The following is a 17,331-nucleotide window of genomic DNA, read 5'->3' on the forward strand; positions in this document are numbered from 1 at the left end:
TCTTTATGACGTATGACGGGCGATCTTTCTATTGCACTTATCTTAACGACACTTTTTAGCTGTTCCCAGACAGTGATAAGTGACCCACTTTCTGTTCCGTTTGTCTGCTCTAATCTTTTCTTAACACCAGTTGTGAATGGTTCATCATGCAATAGTTTGACATTGAATTTCCAGGTATCCCAGCTAAAGCGAGTTTTTCTTTGCTTCTGACATATTGTAAACGTCACCATGCTGTGGCCGCTGAAGGACAGCGGTTTCACGTTGTAGGCCTCGCACAGAGGCACAAGACCCAGTGATACGTAAACTCTGTCCAATCTTGCGTGACTTTCACGTTGCAAATGTGTGTACTGTGGTGCATTCATGTTCGACAGAACACACGCGACGTCCTCCAGGCCAAATTCATGCACTAGGCTATTTAAAACCATCGCACTCAAATCATGTGTCGGGGTTTGTTTTGCTCTATCAGCGCTCGAACAGACACAGTTGAAATCGCCAAGAAATATTACGTGCCTTTCGCAGTTTAAATACCCTTTCAAACTTTCAAAAAAAAAAAAAGGCGGCGATCCACTTCCTTATTTGGTGCATATACACAAATCACTCTCCATGCCATTTCCGAGTACAAAAAATCGCACACAATAAAGCGACCGCGTTCGCAAACGCTGACACTTTCTTCAAAAATTCCCACAGAATTACGCAGAAAAAGCGCACATCCAGCCGACGCGCCTACCGAGTGGGACACGCAAACGTTATATCGTGCTCTGAAAGTTTGCACCATCCGGTCCGTTTGCTCCTGACTTTCAATTTTCGTCTCTTGAACGGCGATTATGTCGATATCGTCTTCCAGAAAAAGGCGGTTAAGCTGGTACTGTTTCCTTTTTGACCACAGGCCCCTGACGTTGATTGTTGCCACCTTAAGTGCTGAAAGGAGATTCGTTGCCATTCACATTAATGAGCGTGTGGACAGGATGGTGCTTTCATTAATGCCAGGAAGAGGAGCGAACCGCTGTGGTCAGCCAAATGCGCCGTCGAAATGACATAGAAGCTGTCATGTGCCCCATACCAATTTATGGCACCTGTTCCGACCTCGACAATATCCTTACGTTGTCCTGCCCCCCCCCCCTCCCCCCCATACACTACAGACAGCAGCACGGGTACGGGGCGTGGATTCAAATGCAGCGCAGAATACGCTACTGCATTGCGGGCCAGGAGTCTCAGACACAAGGATGACCGACGCTGGCTCACTCGCACACCACTCGCGCGACTACGTCGGCGTCTTCACCGGCGTCGACGCTGTCTCCCTCCAGTCCGGGGGAACGCTACGCTTGGGCTTCTGTGTGGAACGCCGCCCCAGCACCGCTTTCCAAGGCGGCTCGTCGGAAGCCGCGTTGTCGCCTTCTTTCATGTCGGCGTTGCTCTCGCGTCCACGCTTTCCTCAGGTGCTGGGCCACGCCGCCAGGTGGAAGTCGCAGTAGATAATATTCAAGTGTACAGCGTTAAGTTCTGTGCATAATGCGGCAGACCCATAGCAACTCGAATCCGAATTTCTATCCGTGCAAGCGAACGTGACCGCGATTTGCGCTTTGCGCTTAGCGCTTTGCTAACTTTAGGTACTATTGCTCAGTTTGATTGTAAGTACAGCCTCACAACCATAGCTTTTTTCTCGTAAATAACCATGAACTCGTCGTCGCCTAGTTGAGGTAGGAGCTGGGCGATCGGACGACTCATTTGTTTCCGCACAAATAGCGCAAACTAGGTGTATTCTTAGTGTTCGATACATATGTTAAGTGCTCTATGTAACGTGTGTGAAAGGTGTTGTCTGTTTGAGTGTTAGAATAGGGAAGCAGACCATATTTTCCTGCATCGGCGAAACCGAATTCGGTGTTTCTTTAGCCTGAATTCTTCAAGTTCGCGTCGCTAGACGATTGCGACTGGTAAATGCAAGCGGGTTTTACAGAAGTTGCAGCATTGTCACAGCTTTGGTGCACAAGGCAATTATGTGCAGAGCGCAAAAGATAACTTCGAGACGGTTACCTGTAGCGAGCATTTTTATTTTTCAGTTGTCATCAGCAACTACTACGTTTTTTCTCGTCTGTTAAACATTTACATATTCATTACGCTTAGGAATCCACGTTTGCTATTGTCACTAATTTTTGTGTTACTGTTAACGCGCTTGAACGCTTTCATTGAACGTTATTACCGCGCACGAATCGTATGCAACACAGCGTATCAACATAACCTCACCGAGAGCGTCTGGTCATCGCGCTTCGCCGCTAGTTGCCATTACCCTAGGCGATTTTCTTATAATTAACATCGATATTTTCTCATGTGGCACCATCTAAAGGACCTGCTGACTGCAATGACGTGTGTTTTGGAAATCTAAAACTGTTCACAGACATATACGCGCAAGGGCAACGACGACGCCATGAGGGGATTAACGACGCAGCAAAGAGACTAACTGCATGCGTTTCGTCTTCCCGTTACTCCTTAGCGATCGGCGGGGACGAACAGTTAGTCCGCATTTGTGCACACGGCACATACTCTGCCGCAGATACTCCCCTTGAAGATGAATGGTTGCCTCTGAAGACTAACGGCTGTATTTTAGTCCCTATTTTAGTCCTTTTTGCCTAAGAGTGTAGTCTCGGACACTGTTCCTCGCCGGTTATGAGTATCAACACCACAAGTTTGTCCCACTGAGAGCTTGCTTGTGGGCTAGTTGGTACATTACTACTTATAAAACTCTGTGCTAAGTTGACATCGACGAAGATGAAGGACGGCGAGATAGGGTTTTGTGTGGTGGTTTTGAGTGTTTTCCTTCTCTGTTTACGTTCCCAATGTTTTTTCGATAGGGTTGGAAAATAAAGGCACTTGTTAGTTGCGCTTTCGTATGTGTGTATCTTCTGTCTCGCCATCCTTCGTCTTTGTGAATGTCAACTTAGCGTATGGTTTTATTTCTTTCCCCTTTCCAAGTTCTTTAACCACAAGTCCAACAACGCGCGCTTCATTTTCAGTTGATGTGCGCCTACATTTGAATTCGTCCCTTCCCCCCAAACAAACGATCTTCCCGGCCGGTTCACAGTTTCTGTAAACTTCTAATTTGCTTTCGACCCACGCAGTCGTTCACTTCCTAAACAGTGTTCGATCATTGAATATTGATCGTCTGTTTGTATTTTACTGATTTAATGGCTGGCATCCCCGCTTAAAACGTATGTCGGTCGAAAATAATTCCCCGCTTATCAGTAGCACCTTGCCTGCTACCCCAGATGCCACCGCGAAGAATGGAACACTATGTTTACGGTACGTCTACGCACAATGTCTACGTCACTCTATCAGCGAAGCTGAAAGATAACTTCGAAGGTCAAGCTGGGTCAAGAGCTCTGAAAAAGAATCCGTTAGAAGTGGTGATAACAGCCGCCGCGTAGCACGGCAGTCCTCGTCAAAATAGGTGACGGGTCATTCTACGCGACCGTGCGCTGAGAGCGTTTGACTGGGGAAGTTTAAGCAACCTCCGTTTCAAAAACCCACCGCTCTCTTTTGCACAAAGTTCTCGCCATGAGCTTGCTACCGTCACTATTGAATTTCGACATCGGATATCACACCGTGTGCTCCATTCTACTGTTGTATGCAGTGTTCAATCTCATCAGGTGAGCGCATCTTTGATTTCACTATCACAAAGAAATACAGATTTGGTTTTGGAACATGCAAAAAGAAGCACGACGTTACCATAGTAGGGTGATCTTGCAAGCCTCCGTGCCTAAAGCTTCGCAAATACGTCTGGTTAACAGTACGTTCATAACATTTTTGCTATATAGGAACGGTCAAAGTTTGTTGCCTTCACAAGCATGATGCTGCCCCTTACGTCTAATAAATGTCGAGACATGCCAACTCAGCATTATATAGTCAGGGGTGGAACAGCTGCGCCATTTGCGCCCCTGAGCGTCGAACTAGTTTACCTACGCCATCCTGCGCCGAAACGCTGCTATTGCGCCAAACTCGTTTATCAGCGCTGTCCTGCGCCACAACGCCCGAAATGAGCCGCGAGATACGACCACCATGATGCCCCGTGCGCGAAAACTTGGCTGGAACATTGTGTTTTCACAAGTCGTGTACCATATCACAGTTCATGTCAAGTGGGTAAAAAAGCTATTTCTTTTCCCGAATGGGCACGCACACAGCCATCAACAAAGTGCGCTTCCAGAACTGTGAGTTCAAGCTGGTAACTTGCTTTCTGCAGGAACTTTGTGCAACCAAGCCGGAAAATGCAGTGGCATATTTTGCAATGCTCTACAAAATGTCCACTTGCATTCTTCCACGGCGGACAATGCAAGTCCTGGACAGGTGAAAAGCGAACACGAAAACATGAACCACAACACAGAAACGGCGCGATTTCTTTCCGTTAAAGTCAAAATGACGCGTGGCTTAGTTAAGAAAACAAAGTTGAGAAATGTGGCTCTTCAAATTTGCCAATAGCGCCCCACTATAGCACCTCAACGAACGGTATTTCTGAATTTTGTGTGTTCTGATTCATATTTTCTTGTTCGCATTTCATTTTTCCATGACTTTACATGGCTTCGTTGCGACAAAACCTGCGTCTGCCTGGAGAGCCATGTGAAATAAGAATTTCCGTCTCCAGATCTTGCGTACAATGCTCTGTAGCTCTCAATCTGTAAATAAGATGAGACAGAAACCCCGCTAGACTTGGCCCTTTTTATGTGGTCATAGAAACTTGTGTAAATTATGAATGCGAAAGGCGAAAAGCAGACACCCGTGTGTTCGAGATTTCGGCGCATGTTAAAGACACCCAGGTGGTCAAATATTAATTCGGAGCTCTCCACTACGGCGCGCCTCATCGCCTGCGTAGCGTCGGCGCGTAAAACCACACAATCAATCAATCAATCAATCAATCAATCAATCAATCAATCAATCAATCAATCAATCAATCAAATAATTTATGAATGCGTGATTTTTGTTCAATTTTTTAACCTCTTTTTTAGGTTGAAGTGCGCGCTGTTGCAGAGAATCAGTTGTCAGTTCACGAGCAGACGGTCAATGCAGGAAAACGTATGTGCGTCCTGAAAACGTGAGCTGCCGATCCAAGAAGCGATTTTTACCATCCCTTGGCAGCTGTCGCGTGAATTTAAGTGCTTCCGGCGACTCAATGAGGATGTCAGTTAACATATTTTACTGTGACACTTTAATTTTTCAATGCCCCATTCGCTACCGCCAGATGGTCCTCCACACACCTAGAAATGGTAAATCGACTTGTCAACATTCATGTGGACACGCTTGCCAAAAGCAATCGAGTTGGAAACCAGTACAAGTGAGGAACAAATGCCAATTTCATTCCGTTGCAAATAATACCTTTAAAATTAACCACCGCAAAAAGAAGGTGGACACCGGCAAATTGTCGCAGTATACCGCCACACCGTGAAGCCTAATTTCCCCGAATTGAGGGTTTTCCACTGACACCTCCGCGTGAAGCGAGGCATTTACCGACTGCGCCGCGTCGACCGTGCTACATCACCCCTATACTCGGTTACAACTTAAGAACGGCAACGGAAGTTGCCGCTGTGCCTCATCACCGTAGCCGGATGTTACTCCGCGTGGCGCAAGTATGGCGTTACTGGGAATATTTTGAACATGGCACGAGCCCTTCCCGTGATTTTTTGTATTTAATATGCTTATAAACGACTGCAGCGACGACAAACAAACTGCGTGAGACAAGGCAGACTATATCACGCATTCATAGCAAACCCCTTTCAAAATGCGTGCGCCCTTTGACATCCGGGTCCGTCGCGTAGGCGGAGTGATACCATACATGAGCTGTTGCTGTTCTTAACTTGTTCCCGAGTGTAGCTATTTCTACGTGATTTTTGTACTTAATATGCTTATAAACGACTGCAGCGACGACAAACAAACTGCGTGAGACAAGGCAGACTATATCACGCATTCATAGCAAACCCCTTTCAAAACGCGCGCGCCCTTTGACATCCGGGTCCGTCGCTTAGGCGGAGTGATACCATACATGAGCTGTTGCTGTTCTTAACTTGTTCCCGAGTGTAGCTATTTCTAGTCTCCGTAACGCCTTCAATGCCCGTGTTTCCACCTTTCTATTCGGTGCTCCGCTGATGCAGTACCGCTAGCACGCACTGCGTTCACGCTAGGTGGCGGCGTGAGGTTTCGCTCTAGGATGTCCTGTGTGGTGTCGTAGATGTGTTAGTTGACAACTTTGACCGGCAGTATGATCCTCCATAAAAATGGTAGCTTTACGCACGCGCGAAGTATCTGATAAAGTTCATGCTGCGTGGGGCCCATTGAATGGCATTTTCGGAGTTCGGCCTATCTGTGAAAATTAAAGCCAGTTTCAAGCCTGTGAAATTTCTGAAACAGGGGTCGCGCACTTGGGCACGCTGGCGGCCATTTCCCGAGGAGGCGGGGGTCGCTCTCAACGCCGCTCTCCGCGGTATGTACGTACCCTGAGCTCAGTGAGCTCCCCCACGGAGTTCTAGTTTATCGGTGCATATACCATGGTCACTCGATTCTGAGCACCCCCTTTTTCTACAATCGCGATACCCAAAGTGAGGGGGGTGCTTAGATTCGAAAAATATAAACTGACTCCCCCCCCCCCCCCCCCCACAAACACACACACATACGCACCCTTTTTGCGGCGATACCTAGACGAGATAGGCGCAGGTAATGTTTTTATAACACACAATAAAAAATTTGGCCGCGTGTCTGCTCCTTTCGTTGCAAATGTCTTTAAAAGACGATAGTCTTTGTAAACATTTGCCAAGGAAATGCCCCCCTTTGCTTTCCCGCTCACCTCTCATGCTGTTCCTGTACCGTCGCGCTCATACCAAGGTAAACACACTAAAGGTTTGCCCAAGGCGATTTGAATTTACCGCGTTCCACTGCTACAGGACAGGTTCCTCGATGCCAGCGCTGCAGTACGGCGGAGACGCGCGTGTATGGAGGCGGCCGACCACAAAATTTATAGAACCGCGTGGCCGTGCTCCACGTGCGTTCCAAGCAGAACGTGGAACCTAGCTAGTGGAACCTTTCGTTGCTGTTGCCGCGTGATTTTTCATATGCCGCCAGGAGGCGGCGGTTTTCCGCAGTAGATGTAGAATATCATTTGCTATCGAAAAACCAAGCATCCATGAATTTTTTAATAAAGGAACACTGTAAATATCCCTTGTGTAGTAATTTTCTTTCTTATATTTCCGTAATGTCTTGTTCTTGTTCAACAAAGTTGACAAGTATGAACCCACAAACCGGGCTTAGACGCTCACATTTGGCTGTGAGTATATAAGACTATTGCGCAGTATGCACTTTACTTTGGCCGGGTGGCTGAATCGAGTCACAGACAGACAGACAGACGGACAGACAGACATACAGACAGACCAAAATTTCTGTGTTTAAGTAGCCCAAAAAAGACTATCATCTTTAAAAAGTATGCACGGACAGTGAATTAAACTCTTATGTCTGATATTCAGTCGCTCTCACTGGAGTATGTCGCAAGGCTTGAGCCGCTGCTGCCGGTATCCCACAGCAGGTCGTCTCCTGTTCCGTCGAACTGGTTTGTAATGTAAGATTTCTTGAAGGACTTGACCGCAGCGTCAACTCGGACCCACTTCCACGCGTCTGAAATCTGTCTTGAGGGTTGACGGGGACGCTTTCTGCTGCTTTTCCGTGGTGTTGTGTTTTATGTTCTGTCGTGTTGGAACGCAGCAACACGAGACACAGCCGGGAAAGCCTCAGCTAATGAGAGCTAACGCCTCCTGGCCGTGCACGAGAAGCCGGAGAATGCGCCACTTCGACAGCCCCTGCGTATGAACGGAATCAACAAGCACAGTTGGCAGCCTGGGCATCGCGCGCGTCCTCGCAGAAAAGGGGGCCCTTATATTCACATGCAAACTTTTAGAGGCGAGGCACCTTAAGGCAGAGGCTTGTCCAGCGTCCGGCGTCCGTGCTCACGTCACAGCCCCGTGTAAATCGAAACATCTGTGAACAAAAGGTTCACGAAAGGTTAACAAGAACAAAACGAAAGGTTCACAAAAGGTTAGAGAGATGGAGAGAGAGAGAGAGAAAGAAAGAGAGAGGGGGCTCCTGGAGAGCCGTGTTGCGCATACGCGAGGAGAATTGTATTGGACTGGATTGGATTGAATTCGATTTGGATTGTATTGGATTGATATAAACTGGATTGGATTGGACTGGATTAAATTGAATTGGATTGGGTTGGATTGGAAATCGTTTTAGCAGCAGTAAGCACTCTCACGGGTATTTTATGGTAAGAACGACCCCCCAGTGCTTCGCCCACTGGTAATGATTCCCTTCGTGGAGATGCGGCGAATTTTTTTCCAAATGTTTTTCTGAAAATAGATGAGGGTGCTTGGAACCGGCAAGGCGGGGGGGGGGGGGGGGGGGGCGGGTTAGAATTGCGAAAATGCGGTATATAGGGAGTCGGTCACGCATGCGCCGCGTGCCCAGATGCTGCACTGGACGGCTGTCAAGACGGTGTCGCCATCTGTCGGCCCGGCGGCGTACCTCCACCTGGGCGGCAGTCGAGGGGGTGGCGCCATCGTCGGCCTTCGCCTGCGTGATGGGCATCATCGCCAGACATTGCGAGCCCCTAAACAGCTAGCTCCGCTGTTAATATTTGTTCCCTCAATGTTCAAGATTTAGCCCTGCATCAACTTAGTCGCTAAGCTAGCCGCACCGCTACTTCTCGGCGTTCAAAAGTGGCAAAATTGTCCCCACAACAACGCTTGACTGCGCCATTTGATTGGGACCAGTTACATTTTGAACTGCTTGTTGCGGCGCAGGTGGAGACAGAAAACGTACAGTTATTTCAAAGAAATCGGCATTCCTGGCCCCGAGCCCAGTCTCCTCTGGGGAAATCTAACCGAGTACCACGAAAAGGTAAGTAAGAAAACGCAAGTGTTTCAAGTTGCGCCGGTCTGCGCAAGAAAAATACCCAATCGTAGCAGCTGTCGACGCTTCAAATACCCCTGAGTGGCTGCTTTAATTGAGGAGAGGTAGATAGATAGACCAAGTTTTTTGGAACCCAGGACGCGGACGGATTTCACAAACACATCTAAAGAAATGAGCATAAAATCGAAATACTGCAATGTTCCCACTTGTAGATAATGGTAAAAAATTGCCAGAAAGTGTTCATAGGTCCCCAGCAAATTGTCTTCACATTGGGGAGTGCGCGAATAGCTATTTCCCATCATCGGCATTGGCCAACGCCCCATACGTATGATCAAAGGCCTTTGTTCTTTTTGTTTGCTTGCTTGTTTTTTTATGATGGATTAACTCTTCGGCATTACTTGCGGGCTCGTTGGGCTCTCTTCTCTTTATGGCGAATCACAAAATATTTTGTGTCGTATGCGATTCCCAGACTTTGCTTAACGTGTGTCTGCCGCAAAATTTTCAGTCTCTATTTTCCTGGTTTTTCCTGTTTTTTTTTTGTGTGACTGTCCTTGAGTCTCAACAGATTCTCTCCTTCTTCACTTTTTTCCCTCGCTTCGTTCTTTCTTTTCTTCAACCTTCCTGTTTTTCATTTTCTGTTTTCATGTTTTACCGGTCCCGCAGCGGAATTCTAAATTCTTCCCGTTGCAAAATGTTCACTTCAAGCCAGCCCCGATAGGCTGAAGGCAGGCGACACAGATGTGACGCGCCCACGACAACGTGACAACTTGAAACGAACGCGAAACCCGCGTTTTTGCATAAGAAACAACTCAAAATTCAGCCCCTATTATTTATTTGCTTATCCCTCCGTTACTAAAGCAACGCTTAGAAATATAGTCGCAATCGCAAATGAGCCATCATTTTTGCAGGATATCGTGTACGCGCTCGACGAGTGGTGCGAGAAGTATGGAGACGTTTTCGGGTGAGTGGGCTCGTTTATAGGGTTAATGTCACATGAAGGGCTGATTGCATACTACGGAGGCCCAACATACGGCCGGCCGTCTTCGACAACAAAAAAAAAAAACGATTGGCCGCGTATCGGCACACTTCGCTGCAAATGTCATTGAAAGACGATAGACTTCTTCGCCCCTGTCACGTAAACGCCTCTCCTCCCTCTCCGCCCACCTCCTACGCTCTTCCCCTCCCTTTCGATCCTCCCAGGATAAACACGGAGGTGTTTGCTAAAGCTAATTCAATTTTCCCGCGTTCCACTGCTCGCGCCATCTACTGGAACCTTTTGTTACTGTCGAACATGGAGCACTGCCACGAGCTCCAGGCTCACACGAGCTCTCCTTGTATTTTTAGCTCAAAATATTGTTTTCAATGCGCATTTTTTTATTTCTTGCAGGCAAAGTCAGCCTCACAATAATTTTCAATTCAAAGCACACTACGAGTACCAGTTGTGCAGAGATGTTTTGCCTCCATTGTGCCTATTGTTTTCTTTTTGCAGAACAATGTTGACAATTATGGACATTGCCACCAGATTTCGTAGTTTGAAAATCTTTTGCTTATATAAACGCACAGTTCAACATTTTTTTAAACTTTTGGCCAGGTTGCTGAATAGGTGGACTGACAGGAGGGCAGAGACCAAAATTTCCGAGTTTTAGTAGCCCAAGAAAGGCTATCGCCTCTAAAAATTTCCCGCCCTTGGTCACCAGCCGACAGACAGAGGCTTGAGCATGCAGTATAGCGAATAGCCTCTATTCGGCATGCTTCTTTTTTATGGGGGAGGTAGTGGGGAAAACCTCATCACAACGCGTGCTAGAAGCAAGACACAGGCGTGTAAATGACAGTGTGGCTTTCTCATGTAAATACCACTGAAAACAAGACAAAGCGCATAAGCGCACCTTTAAGATCCCTGCTGTTAGCATTTGTAGCGAAGACAAGATGGATTTCAACAACAAGAAAGCTTGATTGTAAAAGTTGAAGCATGTCCGCAAAAGTACGTATAACTAAAATGCTGCCGATGTTACTGCCAGTCTTCCATTTGTCTGTCTACGACCGTTCATGTTTTCTTTATTTCACAAGGGAATGCTTATTTTCGTTACCACAAGTGTGCGTGGGTAAGCGGGTAGCTTCCTCGAGACGTGCGTCTATCAGAAATGAAGGTGCAAAGACGCATGTACGCACAAAATAAATTGAAAGCCGGTGAAACCAGTTATGTTCTCAGTTCCCTCTGTTTGACGAAAGGCTATTTAAGCGACTGAGCTATGTGATTTCGCCTTCTGCGTAGATAAAACGTGAAAGGAACACAGTAGCTATAGAGACTGCAGTGTTCGGAGCATGGGCAAAGCAGCGTGATCAAAGATCAGAACAGAAATGTCTCACCACTTGTAATCCTAATTGTCATGAGCGAAAGGTAAAGCGCCCGCACAGACGGCCCAGCCGGTGCGCCATCCATGCGATACTGAGCGACCAAACGCCAGCTAAGCAGCCGGGAAACGCTCGCCTCGTCACGTGGTACTGCAGTGGCGAGGCTCCGATCGAGCGCACTTTTGACGGCTCTCCGCGGCGCTTCTTCACGTGGTGTGACGTCACACCTGCCAGGCTTGCACTCCGGTGGCTCAAGGACATTGCGACGTGATGAATGACCTTGCCAGACATGGCGTAATCGAGCTTTCGCTGTAAAAGGTCTGGATGCGCCCAAGATGCGCGAGCCGACAAAGGCGAAAAGCGAAAACGCCCATGTGTTCCAGATTTCGGCGCACGTTAAAGCTCCACAGGTGGTCAAAATTAATCCAGAGCCTTCCCCCACGGCGCGCCCCATCGCCTGTGTAGCGTCGGCGCGTTAAACCTCCTAATCAATCAAATCAATCAATTAGTCAAGTGATCGACCGCGAACTGTGATGGCGAAACCAACAGTGGAACTAACTTGGAAGCGCACAGTGGCGGCGATTTAAAACGATTCCAAGATGTCGGGCACTGCAAAACTTATTATGCCGCAATGTAAATGCAAGTATGCTGGCTTAGTCTTGCATATCTTTTTAACCGTTTTTCTCCCGTCGAAGGAAGTCATTTTTGCTTTACTCGCACGGGAAGATTGAAAACTTACACTGCACCTTGTAGACAACTATTAGCCATAATTAGACAATTAGACGCCGCATTCTGTGTCCCTCATTTACTCCATTTGCTCCCTCCGTTCGGCTGCGGGGAGGATTCCGCAATGGTTATGCATGGATAAATCCATTTCAAAGATTTCCTCCTCTGGAGGCTCGAGTGACGGGAGGTCTCAGAATAACACGGATAGAGTAACAAAGCCACGACAATGCGAAGAGTTTTTATTGCGAAAAAACTGCAGACATGACGTTGCGCAGTCACTGAAAGACTCATATTTGTATTTCAAAATGAATTTCCACATTTGCAATAGAACCCAGCTGCAGTACATCCAGCCTCCTCGAAAATTTTATTTTTCGATCACGGAGTTTTTCCGTGCTCATCCCCTGCAATACACCCTAAATGACCTACTTTCCAGTGATAAGCGAAACAGGAAGAAGTTAACACGTTGCGAAGGATATCAGCAACTGCGTGTGCCCCTTGTTATCTCGTTCTGTTTCAACAACCCGTACTTGCAAATCTGTTTCATTGATCCGCTGCAACAGTAGTTTGTCAGCACACTTATCTTTCCGACCCTGCTTACAAGTGCCCTGACCCATTGAAGTAGTGTCAGCAGTGATCACAAGTGCCCCAGTGGAAAAATGCGTGCAGCTCCGCCCTCAAGAACGAATGGATGTGGGTTTACAGACAAAGGTTCCTTTATCTCTTCAATGCATATTCAGAAATGTTAGCAGCACACTTCTCCTAATGTAAGCGCTCATATAGCGTTTAGTAGAGAAATTATATCCACTCTTTGGCTACTAAGCCATCTACATTAAAAATCGCTCGGATTTTTGTAATTTCAACCAAGAATAGGGTATTGTTCTTTTTGGCGCCTTGGGCAAATCTGTATGCAATTCGTTCGTCCTTTCTGGATGCTCTTTTGCACGCCCTACCGTTTGCCGGGTAAGCCGACAAAAAAAAAACCTTTGCATGTTCAAACCATTTCAATAAACGATTCACCACTGAATGCACAGAATTTGTGCAGGGTGGAAAGTAACCAAACAGTAGTAAGTAATAAATAAGTAATAAGAAGTAATTAGTAGGTAATAATAGTAAGTAATAAGTTATAAGTAAGTAATATTAAGTAATAAGATGTCGCTAATGCGGAAAACAAAACTACAACGACGAGAAAAGGGGACGGGTGATGTTTTGGCAGTGTTGCAAAGGATGCGTGGTCGACTCGCATTTGGTAAGTCCCGGGTTCGAATCCCGGACCCAAATTCACCCCATTTCTTTTCGTTCATTCTCTTTGCGCAGCCAGGCATTTTTGGAATCATCCCTCCGTACCGCCGATGGCGGGTTATCGCGGAATGGGGCATTTAATGCTTTCGCATTGAGAAAAAAAATATCTCCAATCTTCGCTTGGGTGCGATTTGATTCAGGAGCCTTCGAAATGCGAGGTTAGCCGCACCCTCAACACCACCACAGCTCGGTGACTCTAGCTGCCTAAAAGGAAGACCTAGGGAATTGGTTGTTGCCTGAATTCGACATAGAAACGTGGGTTAGAGACATATACTGAGCCATACATGAGTAATATGAGGTCGCTAATTGCAGAAGTAGCAATTGCGGGAGTAGAAAAAAGTAGGTTCCAGTTCGATCTCCTCTTCGCTTGGTGAAGTTAACATGGGTAGGTCCCGAGGTTTAGCATCCAAGATAAGAAGAAAAATACACAAAAGGAAATGATAGTGGTGATAGTGAGAGGTCATGTTCGGCTATTGAACACTTATGTTTCCTCATTCACTAAACATCATGAGGGGTACTTGGGTGTCCTAGAAATGTTTTGAAGCTAAGAAATCGCACCTGAGCAAAAATTAACAAGTATATTGTGGCAAAGTTGTGGTCATCTGGATGTCAATTTCACGATTGTTTTTCTGCTGCTCCGTGCAAGGTTTTACAATGGTGACGTTCCCATGCTTGTGGTCAAAGACTTGGACTTTCTGAGGTTCACCTTCATTAAGAACTTCCAAAACTTCAGCGACAGGGGCGTAAGTACTTACTTTCTTGCTGTTTCTTGCTGGCGTATGTAAATCCCATTGTCATGCACTTCAACAGCAACATCGAAACACAACGCTCTAAACGCTTGTCCGAGGCAAAGACGTTTTGGTGCCTGTATGCGCTGCAGATTATCAGCCTGAAGCTAAGTGCCGAAATTTGACCAGGATGTAGAGATATCGGCGCATGTTTAAGGGTGCCCAGATGGTCAAAGTTAATCCGAAGCCCTCCACTCCGGCGTGTCTTGTAGCCTATGGGCAGCTTCGGCGCCCTAAACCTCATAATCAATCAATTACAGTGATGTACGGGACCATTGCTCGGTATTCTACAAGCCGGCGAGCTGATAAAACCGGCAATGAAGTCACTCGTCAATTTTCTTCAAATATATGCTAATGCCATTAACTTCTGTTTCCGAGACTTTGACACACCTTGACTTTATTAAAACGCCTGGATTTAGGCTTATTTGTGCTTTCCCTGTTTGCAGTCGCGTAATATAAAGTGTGCACTCGGCTCCTAGAGCCTGTGGTTCTTAAAACGAGTCCCCCGTAGTGCAGTTCAATAGAGTAAAACTTCTATTAGGATTTAAATTATACAACAAACCGGCACCTTGAATTTTGCAAATATTGTGGATCGGGGACAGCTTATTTCTAACATTCACGAAGGTCGTTGAAAATCGTCCTGCGCACGTTGTCTTATTTTTCTGGGCATGTTGTGGACATTTTCTTTGAGGATGACTGCTGTTCCCGGCAGTTTTTTTTTAGAATGCCCGTCTAGGCCAGCCATTCGAATGTTTCGACACAAGGTTTTCCGAAAAGGCGTCGGTATTTCGTAATAGTACTGCGTATTATAAAAGCATTGACAGATGGATGCCGGTTAGAAAGAATAAAATCTCAAGAATTACCTTATTTCGCAATACAGTTAAACCTGGATGTAACAAACCCCTATGTAACGAATTCCTGGATTTAACGAAGTTTTTAAATTCCCGATTGCCGGCCCTATTGAAACCCATGTGTTTGCGACCTGTATGTAACAAAAGGCGTTGCGACGCTTAAACTTGATGTAACAAATTCTATACGCTGATTTTTCTTGTATTCTTTCTGAAAAATCAGCTCGAGAAATGCATCAATGTTACCGAACTTCGCCCGCACCGCAAACTAACGTGCATTTTCATTGTGAGTGCGATGTTGTCGATTAGGTGCGAGAACTGCCTGCCGGCGTGTAGTCGCGCGTCTCCACTTCCATCTGTGCTGTCGGTTCATCGGCGATGAGTTCTGCTGCCAGAAAACGAAAAGTCTTGTTTTTTTCTTCAAAACAAACTCGTCTTTTAAATGCCGTCTCCGCCGGCGAGAAACAAGAACGTCGCCGCGCAGTACAGTGTCCCAGCAAGCACCATCTCAACATTTTTGAGTGTGGCAAAAAGCAGCGAGTTCGCGAAAGGTGCCCTTTCAGCAGTTTGATCCTTGAAACTAGTTAAGGACCGAAATGCGTCAAAGGCAAAAGTGATACTTAAGTTGCGTTTGTGAATACGGGGGCAAGTGACCTTGGTCCTTTGAAGTGCCGTGTAATGACTAATTTCGTGGGAAGGCAGCAGGCACAAATCGCGCAGTTTTTACCGTGAAATAAATCCTTTGAGGGTGAGTTCACCATCACTGATGTCTAGTATATTGGTTGCGTTGCTGCTTCATTCACGCGAGCCTTAACTCGAAACCCGCATGTAACGAAAACCTGCATGTAACGAAAAAATTGCGAATTTTAGTGAACTTCGTTATATCCAGGTTTAACTGTAAACTTTATGCGGCAACAATAATATCAAGCACCTGAATCACAATAGGCTTATCCGTTCCCATGTCTGAGTCTATCACGAATCTTTCCTTAATAAAGAAAATACAATAATGGTCCATTGCACCATGTTGCTTTATCTGAAAACCGCATGTTGGGTATGATGGGCATGCAGTGTCAGAACAAAACTACCGATGATGTCTTTCTGCGTTCAGCTCCTTGTATGCATTTTATTAGAGACAGGTTGTCCTCAATTACAATCTATAGTATTTGATTGTTTGCAGAGATAAATTTTTTTATTTAGTTTTAAAACATAAAGAATAACTGTCTGCGACACACTCACATTCGTGGGGACCACGACGTCATTTTTTCTGCCTGGCACAGCTAATGAGAAACTCCACTGAATTCTTTATGATTTTAAAATGCATTTTGTTCTCAAAATACCGCCCCCTTAGTGAGCAGGAGGGCTAAAAACCACGCGGTGGCAGGAATAAGCGTAAAGCGAACACACCTATTCCTACTGATGTGTGTACACATCATCAGGGGCCGAATAAACACGAATTACACACATGTGAAAGAATTTCAATGCATTCAAAAATAATTCTTTAGAGGAACGAACTAGTTTCACCGAGGGTACGTTTCGGATAAACCACCGCTGTTGTACAGTGGCTAAAGCCTTGTGCTGCTGAGAACGCGGTCACAGGTTTGATCCCCGGCAACGATGGTTATATTTGGGTAGAGACGACAAAAAAAATAATAAACGCCCTGGTTCCGAGATTACGGTGCCCGATACGAATCCCCATGGGGTCAAAGTTAAACCGTGGCTTCCTGCCCCAGTGCGCCTTAGCTATGCCTTTTATTAGATTCTCCACTTTTGTATTTACTTTGGGGAAAAACTAATCCGAAACGCCAGTACGTGGTTGAAATGGTGATGTATGCTTGGGGTAACTTTTAGTGGTTACTACCTTTGCAGAAGTTAAATAATTTCCTGTAAAAAATAAGCGGTGATATTTTCAGGTGTGTATTCATTACAGGCATTCCCGAAGGTGTCATTCGCAAGACGGTATACTTTCCGCGAAACGAGATAAAAATTAGCATCAAAATGTCTGCCAGAGCAAGAGCATACATCAGGTAGACTGCTTTGAGCTGACACAAACATTTTACAAGGACTTAACACGATGTCTTAATATTAGAGAAAACTGGCCCGATGAACTTCGTTATGCTGATGTTTCGTTTTTTGTTCAAGGATGAGTAACTGGTGTGTTATTTAACAATTAGTTTTCTTCTAGATAACCATGCGCACGGACCAAGAGCACAGCTTTCTGGGTCAAGGTCTGATCCATGCGAGAGGAGCGCAGTGGAAACGAATTCGCAGCTGTATTTCTCAAGTGTTCACATCTAAAAAACTCAAAAAGGTACGCTCTTTTAACCTGAAGCCACAAAACCAGCAGTGCAGGTGAAGGCAGTGCCACGTTAGGCCATCTAGCCTCATTT

General features: G+C 46.1%; 1 pseudogene across 1 annotated transcript in view; it reads left to right on the top strand.

Annotated features, from left to right (window-relative positions):
- Positions 1 to 3,403: 3,403 nt before the first annotated feature.
- The window catches only part of LOC144138098 (cytochrome P450 3A14-like), a 34,664-nt pseudogene continuing 20,736 nt past the window's right edge, over positions 3,404 to 17,331 (top strand). Inside the window, exons 1-5 of the transcript XR_013315818.1 lie at positions 3,404 to 3,641; positions 8,823 to 8,919; positions 9,840 to 9,892; positions 13,955 to 14,051; positions 17,127 to 17,252. The product of XR_013315818.1 is annotated as a cytochrome P450 3A14-like (transcript). The remainder of the gene's footprint in view (positions 3,642 to 8,822; positions 8,920 to 9,839; positions 9,893 to 13,954; positions 14,052 to 17,126; positions 17,253 to 17,331) is intronic.

This window comes from Haemaphysalis longicornis, unplaced genomic scaffold, assembly GCF_048455015.1.
Source record: "Haemaphysalis longicornis isolate Haplotype H1 unplaced genomic scaffold, Haemaphysalis longicornis Haplotype H1 scaffold_5, whole genome shotgun sequence".
NCBI lineage: Eukaryota > Metazoa > Arthropoda > Arachnida > Ixodida > Ixodidae > Haemaphysalis > Haemaphysalis longicornis.